This window comes from Hippopotamus amphibius, chromosome 17 (genome assembly GCF_030028045.1).
Source record: "Hippopotamus amphibius kiboko isolate mHipAmp2 chromosome 17, mHipAmp2.hap2, whole genome shotgun sequence".
NCBI lineage: Eukaryota > Metazoa > Chordata > Mammalia > Artiodactyla > Hippopotamidae > Hippopotamus > Hippopotamus amphibius.
In genome coordinates, this window is record NC_080202.1 from 25,646,945 (window position 1) to 25,665,794 (window position 18,850).

At 41.7% G+C, this 18,850-nt stretch overlaps 3 non-coding genes across 3 annotated transcripts; all 3 read left to right on the forward strand.

Annotated features, from left to right (window-relative positions):
* The first annotated feature begins 213 nt into the window (after positions 1–213).
* On the forward strand, positions 214–377 carry LOC130841154 (U1 spliceosomal RNA). The gene has a single exon (XR_009050190.1). It is a non-coding gene; the product is annotated as a U1 spliceosomal RNA (small nuclear RNA).
* Positions 378–1,224: 847 nt separating this feature from the next.
* Positions 1,225–1,388, forward strand: LOC130841166 (U1 spliceosomal RNA). Its single transcript, XR_009050201.1, has one exon. It is a non-coding gene; the product is annotated as a U1 spliceosomal RNA (small nuclear RNA).
* A 16,137-nt stretch (positions 1,389–17,525) lies between these two features.
* Positions 17,526–17,689, forward strand: LOC130841082 (U1 spliceosomal RNA). Its single transcript, XR_009050125.1, has one exon. It is a non-coding gene; the product is annotated as a U1 spliceosomal RNA (small nuclear RNA).
* The last annotated feature ends 1,161 nt before the right edge of the window (positions 17,690–18,850 follow it).

The window sequence follows — 18,850 nt, forward strand, 5'->3', positions numbered from 1 at the left end:
ATAAGCGCAGTGACTGCCGGTAATGCTCACACTAGGCATTATATTTCCTAAGATTTGGCCATATCTAGATGTACAAAATATTGATGCATGCTAATTATAGTTTGCAGATTCTATTTCAGAAGTAGAGGAATTTGTAAAATGCGTGCGAAAAGTGATCCTATCTGTAGAGTGACTTGAATCTGTTGGTGAGGTGCCAGGCGGCGGTTACAGCTCATACTTACCTGGCAGGGGAGATACCATGATCACGAAGGTGGTTTTCCCAGGGCGAGGCTCATCCATTGCACTCCGGGTGTGCTGACCCCTGCGATTTCCCCAAATGTGGGAAACTCGACTGCATAATTTGTGGTAGTGGGGGACTGCGTTCGCGCTTTCCCCTGGTGTGGTTTGTTGAAAATAAGGCTGTGGTGTTTCGTTAATTTTTCCTTTTTTTGTGTTGGGGTGTGAGGATACTCGGTTTTAAGGGTCGTGAAACGCCTGTGAAGACCTTTTTGTTGGTGGGTGTTTTTTTTTTTTTGGCTGGTCGTGGAGCTTGTACTTGCTCGACAGCCGGTGTAATGTGTCTAATCTTACTTTTTCCTCACAACATTAGTTATTTGTTGTTGTAGCGGATTTAACTACCAGCTTTAATGATTTGAAAGGAACACGGTTCTTAACCGTTCCGGACATCGGGAGCTGATGCGGGGCTTCCTGTCTCCCAGGGTTGAGTCCGTTCCTGGCTTCTCCCTCTCCCTACACGTTCCTCGCTGTGGTCCGTCCCTCCGCTTTCAAAGCCCGCAGTTGAAGCAGTCTGCCTCCTCTTCTCGAGGGCCTTTGGTTACGTTAGGCGTACCTGGCTCGTTCGGACTACCCGCCCCCGTCTCAAAGCTTAATCACATCCCTCAAATCTGTTCTGTCACGAAGGGAGGTAGCGTTCACAGGTTCGGGGGGTTGAGACGCGGGCATCCCCAGAGCCCGGGGCAGCTGTGTCTGGCGCTGAGGGTTGACGTCACTGAAAGTGGTTGGAGTATGTAAATAGGCGCAGTGTCTGCTGGGCTTGTTCACATTGTACATAGATTTGTTATGGTTCTGCAAATGTCCCGATATAGAAGATGTTGTTGCCAGGCTTTTATAGTCTGGAGAAGGCTTTCTTCGTAAGTGACGGTCTAGAGCTTGCGTGAGGAGAGTGGCCGTAAGTGCGAAGTGTATGGAATGTGAGGGTGAGGTGCGAGGCAGGCGGAGCAAGGCATACTTACCTGGCAGGGGAGATACCATGATCACGAAGGTGGTTTTCCCAGGGCGAGGCTTATCCATTGCACTCCGGATGTGCTGACCCCTGCGATTTCCCCAAATGTGGGAAACTCGACTGCATAATTTGTGGTAGTGGGGGACTGCGTTCGCGCTTTCCCCTGATTAAAATGGTTTAATGAAAGAAACTAACTTAACAGTGACGTGTTTCAGAGGGGTGGTAGTATTAGTAGGTCTTGGTTGTGAAAGTGGCTGTTTTTTATTTGGTAAGGTGGTGGTGATTCGGGGGTGGTCTTACTTTTCCGGTGTAACTGCGTTTCCCTGGCGTTTAGACTGATGTGAGTTGTTTGGCTGGGGAGTGTGAGTTCATACTCAGTCCTATTTTGCGTTTTTTGCCCATCTGTCAAAGGGATGTGGAATTTTCACTCTGCTTTCTCATTAAAGCAAGAGAGCTCAGTTATTGCCAGTGAGTTGGATGTTAATCTTACTTGCTTTATTTCTGGTGAAAAAGCGAGATTTAAGGTGTATTTATGACTGGCTTGTTCTCTTAATTATGTTTGAAATTTGGCTTCTTGAGGGCGTTGAAGTAACCACGGTATGATCCTTTTAAGTAGCAGCTTTTCTCTGCAGTAGTTCAGTTAGGGACTTTTGAACCACTTCAGGAGGACCCATCTTCTGTTGACCCTTTCTACTTCAGATAGTTAAATTGAACGAATTTGTCTTTTCTTTATTATGTAATGAATGCTACGTCTGGATTGGATCTGGGTATCTCTAAAAGCCCCCTACCAGTGTCTTTGAGAACATATTGCTGGAAACTAGAATGTATCTGCAGACAACTGCTGTTCCTGTATGTGCTGCTGATTCATTGTTTCAGTTTCAGGATATGGTATGTTCTGGTTCTTCCTAGTTTCCAGATCTATTCCAGCTATTCTGAGGATTTCTAGTGACCTTCACTCTCATGCTTACCTGTCTTGTAGAAGCAGTTCCTGCTGCTGCTCTCCTAGAACAAATTCTTGTCCATCTGTACTTAGTCACTTCCTGATTCTTAGCAATCTGACAGGATTTACAGTCTCCAGGGGTGTGATATATAAAAATATAATCCCTCAATTGGCTTCTAAGCTTAAGTACTCATCTGATAATTAAAAACAGTCACATAAGTGTTCTGAGGCCTTTGTTTAAAACTGAACCTGAGAGACACAAAGTACAGATACTTTGCAATATGGTTTTTAAATTTTTATCAAAAAAACACATACACTTCATTTAGAAAATCAAATAGTTCTTTTAGATTTCTAAACTAAGTTCTTTACCTACTTCCTCCTATTCTCCAGGTCCCCTTCAGAGGGAGACACTTTCTACTCTAAGAACAGCTAAAATGTGATTCTTCTGACATTTATGAACTTCTGTGTTTCTAAACCAATGTGCAGAAAAATATTATCCTTTAATGCATCCATTTTTGACATTGTCTATTTTTGCTAATGATAAGTGAAGAGTTAGCTCTGTTGCACCACCATTTCTTCTCTATTTTTCCTAATATAGTTTAAAAATCATTTGGTTAAATCACTTGGTTAAATCAGTATTCGGTGTTTATATTACGCTTAGGCAAACATTATTCACAGCAGAGCATTGTCATTGAATGTCATTGTTTCCTTTAATTTTATTTTTCCTCTGGTTAGTTTTTTCGCCCTTCTGGTTTTCTGTTTGTTTTTCCTTGTTGTTGTTGTTATTTTGGTGTCTCAGTGCAGCATGTGGGATCTTAGTTCTTAGTTACCCTACCAGGGGTTGAATCCATGCCCCCTGCAGTGGAAGCGCAGAATCCTAACCACTGGACCACCAGGGAATTCTCCTCCTCTGTTTAATTTTACCTTTTTTCACTTGGTTACTTTTCTTTTACCTATCTCTAATTCTTCCCACAGCCTCTGGTTTTCCACAGGGTCAGTCATATCAGGTAGTCTTATTAGTTTAAATGTAGTTTTTTTTTTTCTTCTGGAGATCTGTCTACTTCTGTTTTTCTTCTACCTAAACCCATTGTTCTTTCAGACTGCTGGATAGGTGTAATAGTTTAAATGGGTATCAAATTCTAGGTTGGAGTTAAATTTTTTTCATGATTTCAAAGGCATCACTTTTTTGACTTATAGCCTCTAGAAGCTATTGAGAAGACTTTCTGGGCCTTATACTGTTCATGTGACATACGTGACTGATCTTTTCATTCTCAGAAAAGTTGAAGAATTATCTCTTTATTTGTATTTTTCATAATTTCCTAATGATGGGCTTTAGTGTATCTTATAGCCACTCATCGTATGGGGCACTTGATGAGGGCCCTTTCAACCAGAAAGCCTTCCATGTTGGGAAATTGTCTTTTTTTAAAAGATATTTATTTATTTGGTTGCACCAGGTCTTAGTTGCGGCAGGCAGCCTCCTTAGTTGTGGCATGCAAACTCTTAGTCGCAGTATGCATGTGGGATCTAGTTCCCTGACCAGGGATCAAACCAGGGCCCCCTGCATTGGGAACACAGAGTCTTATCAACTGCGCCACCAGGGAAGTCCCCTGGGAAATTGTTTTTAATTATTTCATTGGTGATTTCCTCCCCTTGGTTTTTAATTTTTCTAGAACTCTCCATATTTGGGTATTAGAACTCCTACAATGGTCCTCTAATTACGGAAAAAATCTGTTATCCATCTATTCATCTTTTTTGCTGAACCCATGTATTCAGTTTTTTATTTCTAAAATCATATCCTTAAGACCTCTTTTTTGTTGTTGTTCTTTGTTTCTGCTTTGTATAGCTTCTTGTACTTATTTTCCAGATGCAAAGTCTTCTTATATCTCTGAAGATTTTAATGATTGTTTTTTATTTTCTTTTTTAGTTTTCTTCCTTTTGTATAGTCTGTCTCCTGATTGAGCTGCTATTATGATTGTCTCCTCACGTTAACAGGTAGGGAGCTGGTTGGAAGCTCTGAGGGCCAAGGTGAGGTTGTATGGTCTTTCTGCTTCCCTGCAGAGTAATCTCCCTACACCCTTGTAGAGAAAGCCCATGTCGACATCTTTGGGACTTTGTTCTAGGGTGTTCACATTCCTCAGAGGAAACTTTCAGTCCTGGAAGGTAAAGGCTTGGTTGCGAGTGTTCTGGAAATCAAATAAAGGATGAGAAGGAGGAGGTCTCAGCATTCAGCCTTTGGAATGCATATGTACATCTTCTTTTTGGTAACTGTTTAAACTTTTACCTGAGCTTCGAGTCCTCTCCAGAGGACCTCAGTTGTACCTTCTTCCTGTCTTTCTCACCACTCAAGATAGTGCCGGGGTGGGCCAATTATTCAGCAGCATAGGGAGAGAGGGGTTTGGACATCTCTTCTGAAATAGCTTTCCCATCAGCCTGGTTTCTTAGTATTCTCTCATTTCACCTGGTTCTAGAGGTTCTGGTACTGTTAAATCTGGAGTTGTTTGAGTATTCTGCTCTGTCAGTTGGGTTAGTTTTCAGCTTTCCCCAGAACTGGCTTAACATTTGGGGGGTCCCTGATCTAGTTGAGTCTTTCTTATTTATAACTTTCAAAAATATGTTGCTGCTGTCCCTTCTGCCCTCTCCATCCTTGAAAGTTGTTGCCTTTTGAAAATTGCTTTTCTGCAGTTTTCGTGGGGTTTTGGAAGGGAGTGGAATTTATAGATGTTCCATATACCATCTCTACCCAGAACCCAGAATTATTTACAGTAGTCAAAAGTGAACCAACCTAAATGTCCAGCAGTAAGAGGAATGATTATATGAATTATGATCCAGTCATAAGATGGACCATCGTGCAGAAATTTAAAATTATACTTCCTGTAAGTTGTTAGTGAGCAAGTATGAAGTTAATGGGTAAAATAATATACGCAGTAGTTATATGTTGTGTTATTTCAACTTTGTTTTTTTTTTTTGGCCATATCGCATGGCTTGTGGGATCTTAGTTCTCCAGCCAGGGATCGAACCCAGGCCCCCTGCAGTGGAAGCACAGAGTCTTAACCACTGGACAGCCAGGGAATTCCCAAATTTCAACAACTTTAAAAGAAACAAGAAAAACCCTGCTCTAGGGGCCTGCAATCTAGTGGGTGAAGTAGGTCTGAATGATGCCAGGCAGAGAAAAAGTGAGGCACAGTCTAGACTGCTCTCAAGGTCACACACAGATGTTACTGTGTCCTAAAACTGACTGACAGAAACCAGGCCAGCCTCTGGTACAACTCCCAAGTGCTTTTATCAGTGTTATACTGCTGTCTTAGTAGTTCCGGTGGCTGCTTTTCACCCTGTTTACAATCAATAAGCAGTGATAGAGAAGTGACTTTAGGCTCCAGCGACTGAGGCAGGTGTTGGCCCATGGCCTAATGTAAAAAACTTCACACACACGTGCACACAATAGAGAGGCTGCAGTCTGTAGAGACTTTTTCTTTTTTTAGTAGTAATCCCTTGTACTACTGGGAATAGACGTTTCACTTTGCTAGAGTGTGGAAACAACTCAATGTGTGTGCTTTTATAATCACCCCTTTTATTTTAATTTTTTTAATTTATTTAATTTATTGGCTGCGTTGTGTCTTTGTTGCTGCGCGAGGACTTTCTGTAGTTGTGGTGAGGGGGGCTACTTTTGTGGTGCATGAGCTTTTCATTGTGGGGGCTTCTCATGTTGTGGAGCATGGGCTCTAGGTGTGTGGGCTTCAGTAGTTGTGGCACACAGGCTTAATTGCTCCGTGGCATATGGGATCTTCCTGGACCAGGGATCGAACCTTTGTCCCCTGCATTGGCAGGTGGGTTCTTAATCACTGCTCCACTAGGGAAGTCCCTAATTCCCCCTTTTAAAAACAACCATATCAAACAAAGCAATAAAAATTAAAAAAAATAATAATAAAAGAATAAAGTAAAAAAAATGAAAACAATCATATCAGAACCTAAGGCTGATCCATTCAAAATTGTCATTTCAGACCTGAAACCGTAAAGCTCCTAGAAAAGAACGTTGGCAGAACACTCTTTGACATAAATCATGGTGAGGGACTTCCCTGGTGGCGCAGTGGTTAAGACTCCACGCTCCCAACGCAGGGGGCCCGGGTTCCATTCCTGGTCATCGAACTCGATCCCACATGCATGCCACAACTAAGGAGCCTGCCTGCTGCAACTAAGACCCAGTGCAACCAAATAAAAATAAATATCTTTTTAAAAAGTTGTAGTGATGTTTTTTAAGACCTGTCTCCTCAGGCAAAACAAACAGAAGCAAAAATAAACAAATGGGACTTAGCTTACAAATTTTTTTTTTTTTTATTGGCTGCATTGGGTCTTTGTTGCTGCACGTGGGCTTTCTGTAGTTGCTGAAAGCAGGGGCTGCTCTTCATTGTGGTGCACAGGCTCCTCATTGTAGTGGCTTCTCTTGTTGTGGAGCACAGGCCCTAGGCGCGTGAGCTTCAGTAGTTGCGGCACATGGGCTCAGTAGTTGCGGCACATGGGCTCAGTAGTTGTGGCTCATGGACTCTAGAGCACAGGCTCAATAATTGTGGCACATGGGCTTAGTTGCCCTGTGGCATGTGGAATCTTCCCAGGGCAGGGCTCAAACCCGTGTCCCCTGCATTGGCAGGCGGATTCTTTACCACTGCGCCACCTAGGAAGTCCTAAGCTTACAAACTTTTACACAGCAAAGGAAACCATCGACAAAACAAACAGACAACCCAGTGAATAGGAGAAAATATTTACAAATGATATGACTGATAAGAGGTTAATATCCAAAATATACAAACAGCTCATGCAACTCAATATCGAAAAAAACAACCCAGTTTAAAAATGGGCAGAAGACCTGAATAGATATTTTTCCAAAGAAGATATACAGATGGCCAACAGGCATGTGAAAAGATGCTCAACATTGCTAATCTTCAGAGACATGCAAATCAAAACCACAGTGATTTTCATATGTCAGAATGGCCATCATTAAAAAGACCACAAATAACAAATGTTGGCGAGGATGTGGAGAAAAGGGAACCCTTGTACACTGTTGGTTGGAATGTAAATTGGTGCAGCCACTGTGGAAAACAGTATGGAGGGTCCTTAAAAAATTAAAAATAGAACTACCACATGATCCAGCAATTTCACTCCTGGGTATAAATCCAAAGACAATGAAAACATTAATTCAAAAAGATAATATGAACCCCAGTGCTCCTGAGTTTGATACCCAGTTCATTCAACTCAGCCAACATACATGGGGTACTTACCATGTACAAAGCTTCGTGTCACAGGAGGGGAATGTAGACACCCATAGTTCTTGTCACAATTAGGGCACCATTTGGGGATGGGAGTGGGGAGAACATTATATGGCACAGGAGACTGTAATAGAAAGATGTGGGCATCTTCAGTTTTGGTTACCTTTGTCTCTTAAAAGTAGATATCTATCTGTCTGTCTATCTATCTATCTAAATTTATTTGGGGGGGAACAGCTTTATTGAGGTATAATTCACATACCATACAATACCATACAATTCACTCATTTAAAAGGTAGTTAGATTTTTTAGAAAGAGCCAGAGATTGCCTGGAACCCAATCTTATGAGTTTATAAACCTGAGGTATTACCATTAAAAGCAAAAAGACTAAATATTCTGCGGCTTCCTGTAGAGAATATCCAAAATCTTGGGAGCAAAAGACAACCTGAAAAGCCGGAAGCACTCATTGGGAAGGATAGATTATGGTATACATATATGAATGGAAACGAGCCTCTCCTCCCTATAATCAGTCCTTTGGTTTTCCACACACTCCATTTCCCTGCATGGGCCAGCTCTTTGGGGACCTGTGGGCAGTGTCATCATTGGAGTAGGACAATGTGAGAATAAAGGCATCCTACTTTTGTAGGACCTGAACGCTCTCTCTTATTCCTCAACGTGTAAGTTTCTGGAATGCAGTTGCTATGCTATGTTTTATTGAGTTAGATTCCTTTAGCTGAAGTGGAGAAAAACCAGTTGGCACTTTGGGGGCAAAGCACCACTAGAGTGTGAGTAGAGGGATGAAGACCACGAGAAGTGAGGGACTGGGAGATGACCCTCCTCCTCTAGCAGATTAAAGGTAAGGCTCTGCTAGTTCTCATTACTAGATCTTCAGCTGTGGGGAGCAGTATGATTTCTGTGCAGGGAACTGCATGCATGCTTTCCCTGAGAATTTGCTTTTCCAAAGCTGTATTTATTTCCTTCCTTCCTTCCTTCCTTTCTTTCCTTTTTTTTCTTTTTCTCCCTCCCTCCCTTCTTTTTTTTTGTAACAACTTGAGTTATAATTCATGTATCATAAATCCACTCACTTTAAGTATACAATTCAGTGTTTTTTAGTATGTTCACAGAGTTTTGCAGTCATTCATTACTACAATAAATTTTAGAACATTTTCATCACCCTAAAAGAAACCCATACCCTTTAGCAGTCACCTCCCAAATTCTGCTCCACTATCTCCTCCAACCCACTAATCAGCTTTCTGTCTCTATAAATTTGCCTGTTTCATATAAATAGAACCATGTAACATGTGGTCTTTTGCAACTACTACTATCTTTTGTTTAACATAATGTGTTTTAGGTTCATCCATGTTGTAACATATATCAGAACTTCATTCTTTTTTATGGTCAAATGTGAGTAATATTTCATTCTATAGATATACCACCTTTGTTTTATCCATTCATTGATTGATGGACATTTGGATTATTTCCAGCCTTTTGGCTATTATGAATAATGCTGCTCTGAACATTCATATACAAGTTTTTGTGTGGACATATGTTTTTCATATCTCTTGGGGTATAGTAATTCTAAGTTTAACTTTTTGAGGAACTGCCAGGCTGTTTTCCGTGGTGGTTGTACCAGTTTACACTCCTACCAGTAATGTATGAGGGTTTCAGTTTTTCCACATTGTCACCAAACACTTGTTATTCTCTGTCATTTTAAAATCTAGCCATCTTAGTGGGTGTGAAATGTCATGGTCCAAACACAGGTTGGAAAAGAATTTCCAGACACTAAGAATTTCAGAAGAGAGTGAATTTATTGAGAGCAAAGGGCAGAGTTAGTGAGGGTGCTGCAAATACAGGAGGCTGACCTCCTGATAGACCAGAGAGAGCCGACCCCTTTTGTGGGCTAGTAGCCAGTTTTTATATCATCAAGACAAAAGAAAATTCCTGTTGGAAGTATGGCATTAGGTGATTGGTCAGGATGTTATTTTACCTAATATTGAGTCAGGGGCTGTCTGGTCTAGATCAGGAGGGCCCATGGCAACAGTTGCTTTGGAGGTTAGTTAATTCCAGAGATATTTTTGTCCTGTGCCCTCAGTGTAGGCCTCCACATGAAGTAGTGTCTCATGTTGGTTTTGATTTGTATTTCTCTGATGACATGATATTAAGCATTTTTTCATGTGCTTATTGGCTATTTGCATACCTTCTTTGAAAAAAAATCTCAAATCTTTTGCCCATTTTATTTTTTTTTTATTTTTTTATTTTTTTCTTTTGCCCATTTTAAAATATCATATTGGGGGCTTCCTAGGTGGCGCAGTGGTTAAGAATCCGCCTGCCAATGCAGAGGTCACGGGTTCGATCCCAGCTCCAGGAAGATCCCACATGCCGCGGAGCAACTAAGCCCGTGTGCCAAAAAAAGAAAAAAAAAAAAAGAAAATATCATATTGGGAGGACTTCCCTGATTGTCAGGTAGGTACTACTCCACGCTCCCCATTCAGGGGACCTGGGTTCAATCCTTGGTCAGGGAACTAGATCCCACATGTATGCTGCAACTAGAGTTCGCATGCCACAACTAAGAGGTCCTCATGCCACAACTAAAGATCCCACGTGCCACAACTAAGACTTGCTGCAGCCTAAATAAATAAATATTTTTTTAATAAAAGGAAATTGAGGTTAACAAATAGATACTATTACATATAAAATAGGTAATCAGGGACTTCCCTGGTGGAACAGTGGTTAAGAATCTGCCTGCTAATGCAGAGGATATGGATTCAGTTCCTGGTCTGGGAAGAGCCCACATGCTGCAGAGCAACTAAGCCCGTGCACCACAACTACTGAGCTTGCACTCTAGAGCCCGAGAGCCACAACTGTTGAGCCCTCAAGCCACAGCTACTGAAGCCCACGCACCCTAGAGTCTGTGCTCTGCAACAAGAGAAGCCACCGCAGTGAGAAGCCCAAGCACTGCAACAAAGAGTAGCCCGCGCTCATTGCAACTAGAGAAAGCCCACATGCAGCAACAAAGACCCAACGCAGCCAAAAAATAAATTGAAAAAAAAAGAAAAAAAAAGATAATCAGCAAGGACCAAAGGTATAAAAGGGAGGTCAACTCAACATGCTGTAATTACCTGTATGGGAAAAGAATCTAGACATGAATAGATATATTTATATGTAAAAATGAAAAGATTCTGTACACTTACCAAAAAAACCACACACACAACAAAAATAAATAAAAATATCCTTTTGGTTATTTGTCTTTTTATTCAGTTGTAGTCATTCTTTATATATTCTAGGTACAAATTTCTTATTAGATACATGATTTACAATCATTTTCTCCCATTCGTGGGTTGTCTTCACTTTTTTGATAGTGTCATTTGAAGCACAAAGGTTTTAAATTTTAAGTGACATTTATCTGGTTTTTCTTTTGTCACTTGTGTTTTTGATGTCATATGTAAGAAACCATTCCCTAACCTGAAGTCATGAAGACTTATGCCTGTGTTTCTTTCTATGTGTTATATAGTTGACTCGTAACACTTAGACCGTTGGCCCATTTTGAGTTAATTTCTCCATAAAGTGTGAGGTGGAGTCCCATTCAGTTGTCCAAGCAACACTGTTGAGAAGACTGTTCTTTCCTCTGTTGAATTATTTGGCACCCTTGTTGAAAACCAATTGATGGTCAGTATGAGGGTTTATTTTCTGAATTCCCCAATCTGTCCCATTGGTCTTTATGTCTGTCTTTATGCCAGTACCACAGTGTCTTTATTATTGTTGCTTTGTAGTAAGTTTTGAAATCGGGAAGCGTGAGTCCTCCAACTTTTTCTTTTTTGGATTTTTTTCGCTGTTTTGTTGTTTCCTTGAAAAATGAGATTTAGCCTAGACACTAGGGACTTGTTTGTGGACAGGTGAAATGGATATTGAACACAGAAGTGTGGGAAGCTGTATGTCTTTGGTTGCTTAAGAACCTCAGACTCTTAAGTTTCCTTAATAAGTGAAAATCTCCAGGGTTTTATTTAGAGCTGCTTTAGCCTGTTTGTCCCAGACAAAAAATTTAGTTTCTCTTCCTAAACAAGCTAGACATAGGGCGAATAAAAAGGGAAGGGGGAAGTGATGTCACATGGGCAGAGGTTATGAATATGCAAATAATAAATGGCAATACAGACCTCAGATCTTCAAGGGATGCCAGTATTTTGGAGATGGGAGAAAATTAGAGGCAATATGGAGGCTTCTGTTTCTTAGAATATCTAATGATACAGAAGTGGGTCTTGTCGGTACTGGCTTTTGTAGTAACCATGTATAAAAAAATCTTGTGCACAGAAGGGTCTGGAAGCTGACAATTGCAGTGGTTCATACTTACCTGGCAGGGGAAATATCACTTTCAAGAAGGTGGTTCTGCATGGGCAAGGTTTATGCATTATATCCCAGGTGTGCTGGCTCAGTTGCATAATTTGTGGTGTTGGGGGGACTGCATTTGTTTGCAATTTCTTCAGTTAATTTGTGTTAAAAGAAAACAGTTGTTGGTTGACTTATGTGATTTGAATCTTTGTTTTCCAACATCTTACTTAGGTTAACCTAACTTTTATTGTGAGTTTTCCTTTGGTGTCTGGTGTGTTTACTTATCACCTTCACCTTGTATTTTTAACTGGCAATTTCCCAGAATAAAGAATAGGGGTTTCTTCCTTTCTTTCTTTCTTTTTTTCCCCTATCTTTCTTGTTCCTGTGTCCATTGTTGGATTTCCTAACTCCAGAGAAAATGCCTTGAATGTGGTAAATGAGGGCTCAATAAGAGGATGTTGAGTGAATGAATACTGTGATTATAGGGCAGGATGGGTAGCCTGGTCTCATTTTTTTCTTTAAAGTTAAAAACATATGTTTGTGTCTAGACTTAATTTTAAAGCCTTCAAGATTTAACACCACACTATAAATCAACTATACTTCAATAAAATTAAAAAAAGGGGGGGGGAGAATTGGCAGTAAATGAACAAACTATGAGGAATAGGGGGCAAGATTTAACACCATAATGTGTAGAATTTGCAGTGATTTGTTTTTCCTTTGTACTCTTCAGTTTTCCCAAAGGCTGAATGGTTACTTTTAAAATCAGAACTTCTTTCCCAAAACATATTTTTTTGTTTGACTCTTTTGTTTTCCTGTCTTTTATTTTTTTAATTGTTTTTAAATATTTATTTATTTGATTGCACTGGGTCTTAGATGAGGCAGGCAAGCTCCTTAGTTGCGGCATGAGAATTCTTAGTTGCAGCATGCATTTGAGATCTAGTTCCCTGACCAGGGAATGAACCTGGGCCTCCTGCATTGGGTGCGTGGAGTTACCACGTGCCACCAGGGAAGTCACTTTAGTTTTTTTTTTTTTTTAATATTTATATATTTATTTGGCTGCGTCGGGTCTTAGTTGTGGCATGTGGGATCTTCGTTCACTTGGGCTCTAGAGCATGTGGACTCAGTAGTTGCAGCGCCCGGGCTTAGTTGCCCTGTGGCATGTGGGATCTTAGTTCTCAGACCAGGCATTGAACCCGCGTCCCCTGAATTGGAAGGCAGAAGGAAATCCCCTGTTTTCCTGTCTTTTAAATTCGAGTTTGGGGGGAACTATGCATCAACTGGGAGCCTGTAATGTAATTATGTAAATGAAAGGCTGTATGAGTTAAAAGCCTTTACTTTTAGGATGATGTCCCTACTTTAAAAATCAAATGTGCTACTATTTTATTTTTATTATTATTTATTTATTTATTGGCTGTATTGGATCTTCGTTGCTGCTCACGGGCTTTCTCTAGTTGCAGCGAGCAGGGGCTACTCTTCGTTGTAGTGTGCAGGCTTCTCACTGCGGAGGCTTCTCTTGTTGAGGAACATGGGCTCTAGGTGCGTAGGCTCAGTAGTTGTGGCACGTAGGCTCAGTAGTTGCAGTGCGTGGACTTAGTTGCTCCGTGGCATAAGGGATCTTCCTAGACCAGGGATTGAACCCGTGTCCCCCGCACTGGCAGGCAGGTTCTTAACCACTGCGCCACCAGGGAAGTCCTTGTGCTACTGTTTTAAAGGGGCTGTGCTATTTGGAGGACAAGTAAATCCAAGAACAGGTATTTTGGGAAGTGAGAAATAAACGGGGATGGAGGGGAAAGTATAGGCAAGATATGGTGATTACTGAGGAGTTTATGTAGTAAAAGCCCAGATCGTGCAGCTGTGGCTGTGAAGAGATCACAGAATGGCTTTCCCAGTTTGCAGCTCATCCTCTGACTCTTGCAAATGATAGTTTGTGGCAGCACAGGCTTTCTTTTGGTTATGGTCTATTGAAAGTCAAGTCTAGAAGATGCTCTGCCATTCCTACTCCCAGCAGTATTTAGTTTCTAGTCACTCACACTGGTCTGGAATCTACTATTGGCTGTTTATATTGGAGAGATGACGGTATTCAGTTAGCCAGCAGCCCAGGATATGAGTATCATTAATAGATCTCTGCTATGGCTGAGACATAAAGGTATGAGATGAAGATCTGGAGGCAAGCTACAGAACAGGCCTAGTTGAATAGTTGAATTCACATCATATTTGGTATCAGGAAGGTGGGATCAATTTTTGAGGAAAGAGCATGCAAGCTGAAATATAACAACAGTCAAGGACGGGGCTTTGCAGAATTGCCCCAATTAGGGAACAAGAGAGGAGAAGGAATCCCCCTGAAAAAAGCTGGAGAAAGAGCAGAGGTGAGCACTTTCATAGTCAATAGTCATTAGTGACCTTTGAAAAAGTGCAGTCATTTTCTGCTTTTGATGGAGGGGGAAATGGCAAAACAAGTATAATATGTGTTGGCCACATTAATAATTTCTAATGAATGGATTGGAGAAGACCAAGGTGATCAGTTTGAAGCTGAAGAAGAAACCAGTCTACAAATTAAACAATCAATACATCTTGGGAACTCCCCATAGTCCCAGGGCTTGAGAACACTTTATTTCATTGACCACATCACATTCAGAGGGTCCTAATCCTTTGTTCTCTTAGGTTCCCTGATGCCAAAGAGACTTTAATTGGTTTAGAAGATTTTCCAGCTTTGCTCTTGGAAGATGAATTCTCCTACTCTTTCTACAATTGATCTTAGCCAAAAGGCCGGGAAGCGATCTCTCCTCATCTTTCTAACCTGATATTTTCTCCACAGGTTAGTAGGCCCTGACTGTAAGGAGGCTTTGACCCTTGAAAAATGTGGGGGTTAGGGGCACCAACCCTCCACACAGTCAGAAATCTGTGTATAATTTATAGTTGGCCCTCTGAATCTGAGGTTCCTCTATCCGCACCCTCGGATCCTGTAGTACTGTAATACTTATTAATTGAAAAAAATCCATGTATAAGTGAACCCATGCAGTTCAAACCCATGTTGGTCAAGGGTCTGTAAGGGTCTATAAGCCACTGAGTGTAGAGGTGAAGAGCATGGACTCACTAGTTCTGCTGCTGTCTAACTGGGTGGCTTTAGGTAAATTAGGTAACTGTTTTGTGCCTCATTTTCTTCATCTCTGAAATGGGGAATAACAGTAATGGTGCCAATTGCCAAGAGAAAGAAAAATGCACAGTGTAAGCATTGTGACTTAAGTTTGCTTCAGGGTCTTACTAAGGATTATAGCCCAGGAGATAGCCTCTCAGTAGCTCTGAGAAACTGTTCTGAAGAGGTGAGGGAGAGGCTAGTTAATAGATGATTTTTTTGGTGGGGAGTACATGCAGGCAGGTATGTATCTTGGTAAAAGATTACTGCTAGTCACAAAGAACAGATATCACAAGTTAATGATTTTAGTGCTTTTCTCTGTATGGGAAGATGCAAGAAGCTGGGTTTATTAAAATTCTTCCTTATATATATCTAACTATCTACGGGTCTGTTTGTGCAAAGCACAGAGCGTCCTCTTAATGTCTTAATTTCCTTGGTCTGGAGCACAGAGTGCTTCATCCTTTTATTGCCTTAATCTCTTCTGTCTGAAGCAAAGGGCGCACTGTTGTTCAGTGACTGCAGCAGGTTACTCTTTGCAGAATTCGATGGTGAGCAAACACTCCTTGCTCTTCTTTTGTTTGCACAACCTAGAAAGGAATTGTTGAGAATTGAATTCGATGATATGTGTAAAAGCACAGAATAGTGTCTGACATGTAGGAGCTATTCCATAAATGTGATGTTAAACCAATGAATTAATTCCTAAGATCTAAGAAAGGAAAGCAAGAGAATAGTACTGTAGAGGGACTATCCTCTTCTGGATAAAGGACACCTGTGTATGTTTGAAAGGCGAGAGAGCGGAAAGCGCTGAGATCAGAGAGGATGGAATTGGGAGCATATGTGGAATGAGAGACTTAGGAAGAAAGGTGATGTCTCTTTCTCTGACACAACAGAGAGGCTGGCTCCAGTGTTTCTCAAACTTCAGAGCATAAGAATTACCTGGAAAGCATGTTAAAAGTGCACACACCCAGGTCTCATACCCAGACATTGATTCAGTAGATGATGTTGATGCAGGTGGTAATGGCTTTCACTTTGAGAAACACTGGTGGGAAAGAACATTCTTTTGTACTTTTGAAATAAAGGAGAAGCTAAATTATTCTCACTCCTGTAAAAAGGATATATGGGTGTGATTGGATTAGGGTTGTGGTTCTCAATCCTGTCAACTAAGGTCCCCTTTTATAGCGAATAGTAATGTTTCCTTTACTATTCATAGTATGTTCATAGAAAATATGAATATTCAAGATGTTCCTAGAAAATAGAAGCTACATATACTTCCCCCACAAATGTCCTAACTGTAATAAAAAGGAAAAATAAAAATGAAATGTTATAATAAAATATTTTAATATGTAAATGCTTGGCATGGCTGCACAAGGAAACAAAAATGTCCCCACAAATTTCAAAACTGCCCTTTGGGAGTGGTGGCATGGTCACTGAGAGCCACTGGTTTAGGTGGAGGTTTGAAACATCAGGGTAGAGGGAATTTAAAAGATATGTATAAAAGGAATGCCAAGTAGCAGTGAAGATGTGGTGGTTGCAGTTGGCATGAATTTGAAGTAGGACAACTTCCTCCAGCAGTGCTGGAGAAAATGGGAGTAGAGGAGATGACTGTTGGATCTGAGACCAGATGGAGGAAGTGTGCTGTGCTGCAGCATGCAGGGAGGGAGATGAGGTGGTTGAGGGGCTAGTGAGTCAAATGGTATCTTGAGTCTGAAGAATCAGTGAACTGAGAGGTCAGACTCCCCTCTCTGGCAGTAAGTAGACAGGAGGCTAAGAGAAACTTATCCTGGTTCAAAACATAAAATGTTGGGAGAACAGAACAGCAACACAACAGGCTTTTCACATATCACTTAGCAAAAAAGAGAAACTCACAGAGATCAGGAGAAAGAAAAAATCCAGAGGGAAAGGTAGGAATGGACCCCATCTATTCCTTGAAGACACTGTCCATTCTCAGAAGCGGGATGAGGGGGTGGGGGTAACAGAGCACGGCCAGGGGCAGGAGACAAAGCCTGGTTGGGGCCTGAGCTGAGTGGAGATCTGACTGGACGGTTCCTCCACATTCCGTACAAACTGAGGAGCAGATTCGGAAACAGAAGCTTATCTCGAATTGTGCAGTGTGAACACTGAACTGGAGTCCCGTAGCCAGGACATTCTCGATTTGATGCCCTGCTCCTCCTGGTCTTGGAACAGGAGGAAATGGTGCGGGGCTGGTATAGAGCGTTGCGATCCAGGCAAGGATACCAACTGAAGTCGGCTGGCCGCTAAAAAGCGCTTTCGCTCAAGGGGACTCCACACAGGGAGATCCGCAGACCTTCAGTTTCGCCAACGTGGGTCAGGAAAGTATCCTGGTCCGGCTGATAGTTGGAGGAAGCGGCCTTTCGCAGCGGCCCGGAGGGGGCGCAGCTGCAGGCCCGGACCTGCTGGGCTGCGCGTGACGTAACGCGGGAGGTGGAGTATGTAGGTAAGGGACTCAGGGCGTTTGGAACCGCGTTTCCTGGAAAGACGTGCTTATTATCTATTACCAATAGTAAGATACAGGTAGAAAAGCCATTTACATGGATCGCTAAGATAAAGGCCAATTGGAGTCGTTTCAGGAGTGACCCAGACCTTATCAGTAGTGTGCACAGCAGCAGGTAGTGCCGGGCTCAGCCTTGCTTCCTGCTTACCTGGCAGGGGAGACACTATGATCACGAAGGTGGTTTTCCCAGGGTGAGGCTCATCCATTGCGCTCCGGATGTGCTGACCCCTGCGATTTCCCCAAGTGTGGGAAACTCGACTGCATAATTTGTGGTAGTGGGGGGCTGTGTTCCTGCTTTTTTCCTGTTCTCTTTATATCTTAAAGACAGATCATTCAAGATTTTTCTAAGGGTCTAGTAACTTATCTTCATCTAATACTGAAGGGTTTATAACATCATATAGTAGGTGGTGGTGAATATGACACAGGGACGTAGTGAAATAAAGATCTTATATTCTAAACCACGGTGAAACATTCTTTTGCCAAGTATAGGGTTTTTCTTTGTAGAATTATGTATTTAATTTCAGCCATCTGATGTTTAAGATCTGAGTTGACCTGCTGTGAAGGCAGATTTACCTGAAGGGTTTTGAACGTTTTTAGTTATATAAAAAAGGAGTGTTACAATATCTCAATTTTTTTTAGGCTGGCCACATTTTGCATTGATACCATTTTGGATATATTGGGATAAGTAAAGCATGTTATTAAAACTATTGTCAGGGGCTTCCTAGGTGGCACAGTGGTTAAGAATCCCCCTGCCAATGCAGGGGACGCGGGTTCGATCCCTGCTCCAGGAAGACCCTACATGCCGCAGAGCAGCTGAGCCCGTGCGCCACAACCATTGAGCCTGCGCTTTAGAGCCCGTGAGCCACAACTGTTGAGCCCATGTGCTGCAACTACTGAAGCCCACGTGCCTAGAGCCCATGCTCCGCAACAAGAGAAGCCACGGCAATGAGGAGCCTGCGCACCACAATGAAGAGTAGCCCCCACAACGAAGAGTAGCCCCCACTCACTGCAACAAAAAGAAAGCCCGCGCACAGCAAAAAAGACCCAACACAGCCAATTAAATAAATAAATAAATAAATAAAAATATCACTAAGTATTCATTAAAAAAACTATTGTCAGCTGTTTCTTTTTACCCTTTTATATGTGGCTACCAAAACTTTTAAAATCACTTGTTGTTCACATTATATTCTATTGGACATCATTTCTCCCTTATTTTGAAAAAGTTTCCAGGAGGTCTTGCTGTATTACTTCTATAACATGCTCCCTCTTCCTGGAATGCCCTGCCTTCCCTCATCAGTCTTGAAAATGCATACTTCAACATTCAGCCCTCTTGTTGAAGCTGCCTGGGATCTACCCAAACCGCCACTGAACCCAGAATGGACTTAAACATTACTAGGTACTGTTGGCACAGTGCTGCACATGGCACTTCTTTTAAAATCAGAAGAAAAAAAGATGAATTTTTAGG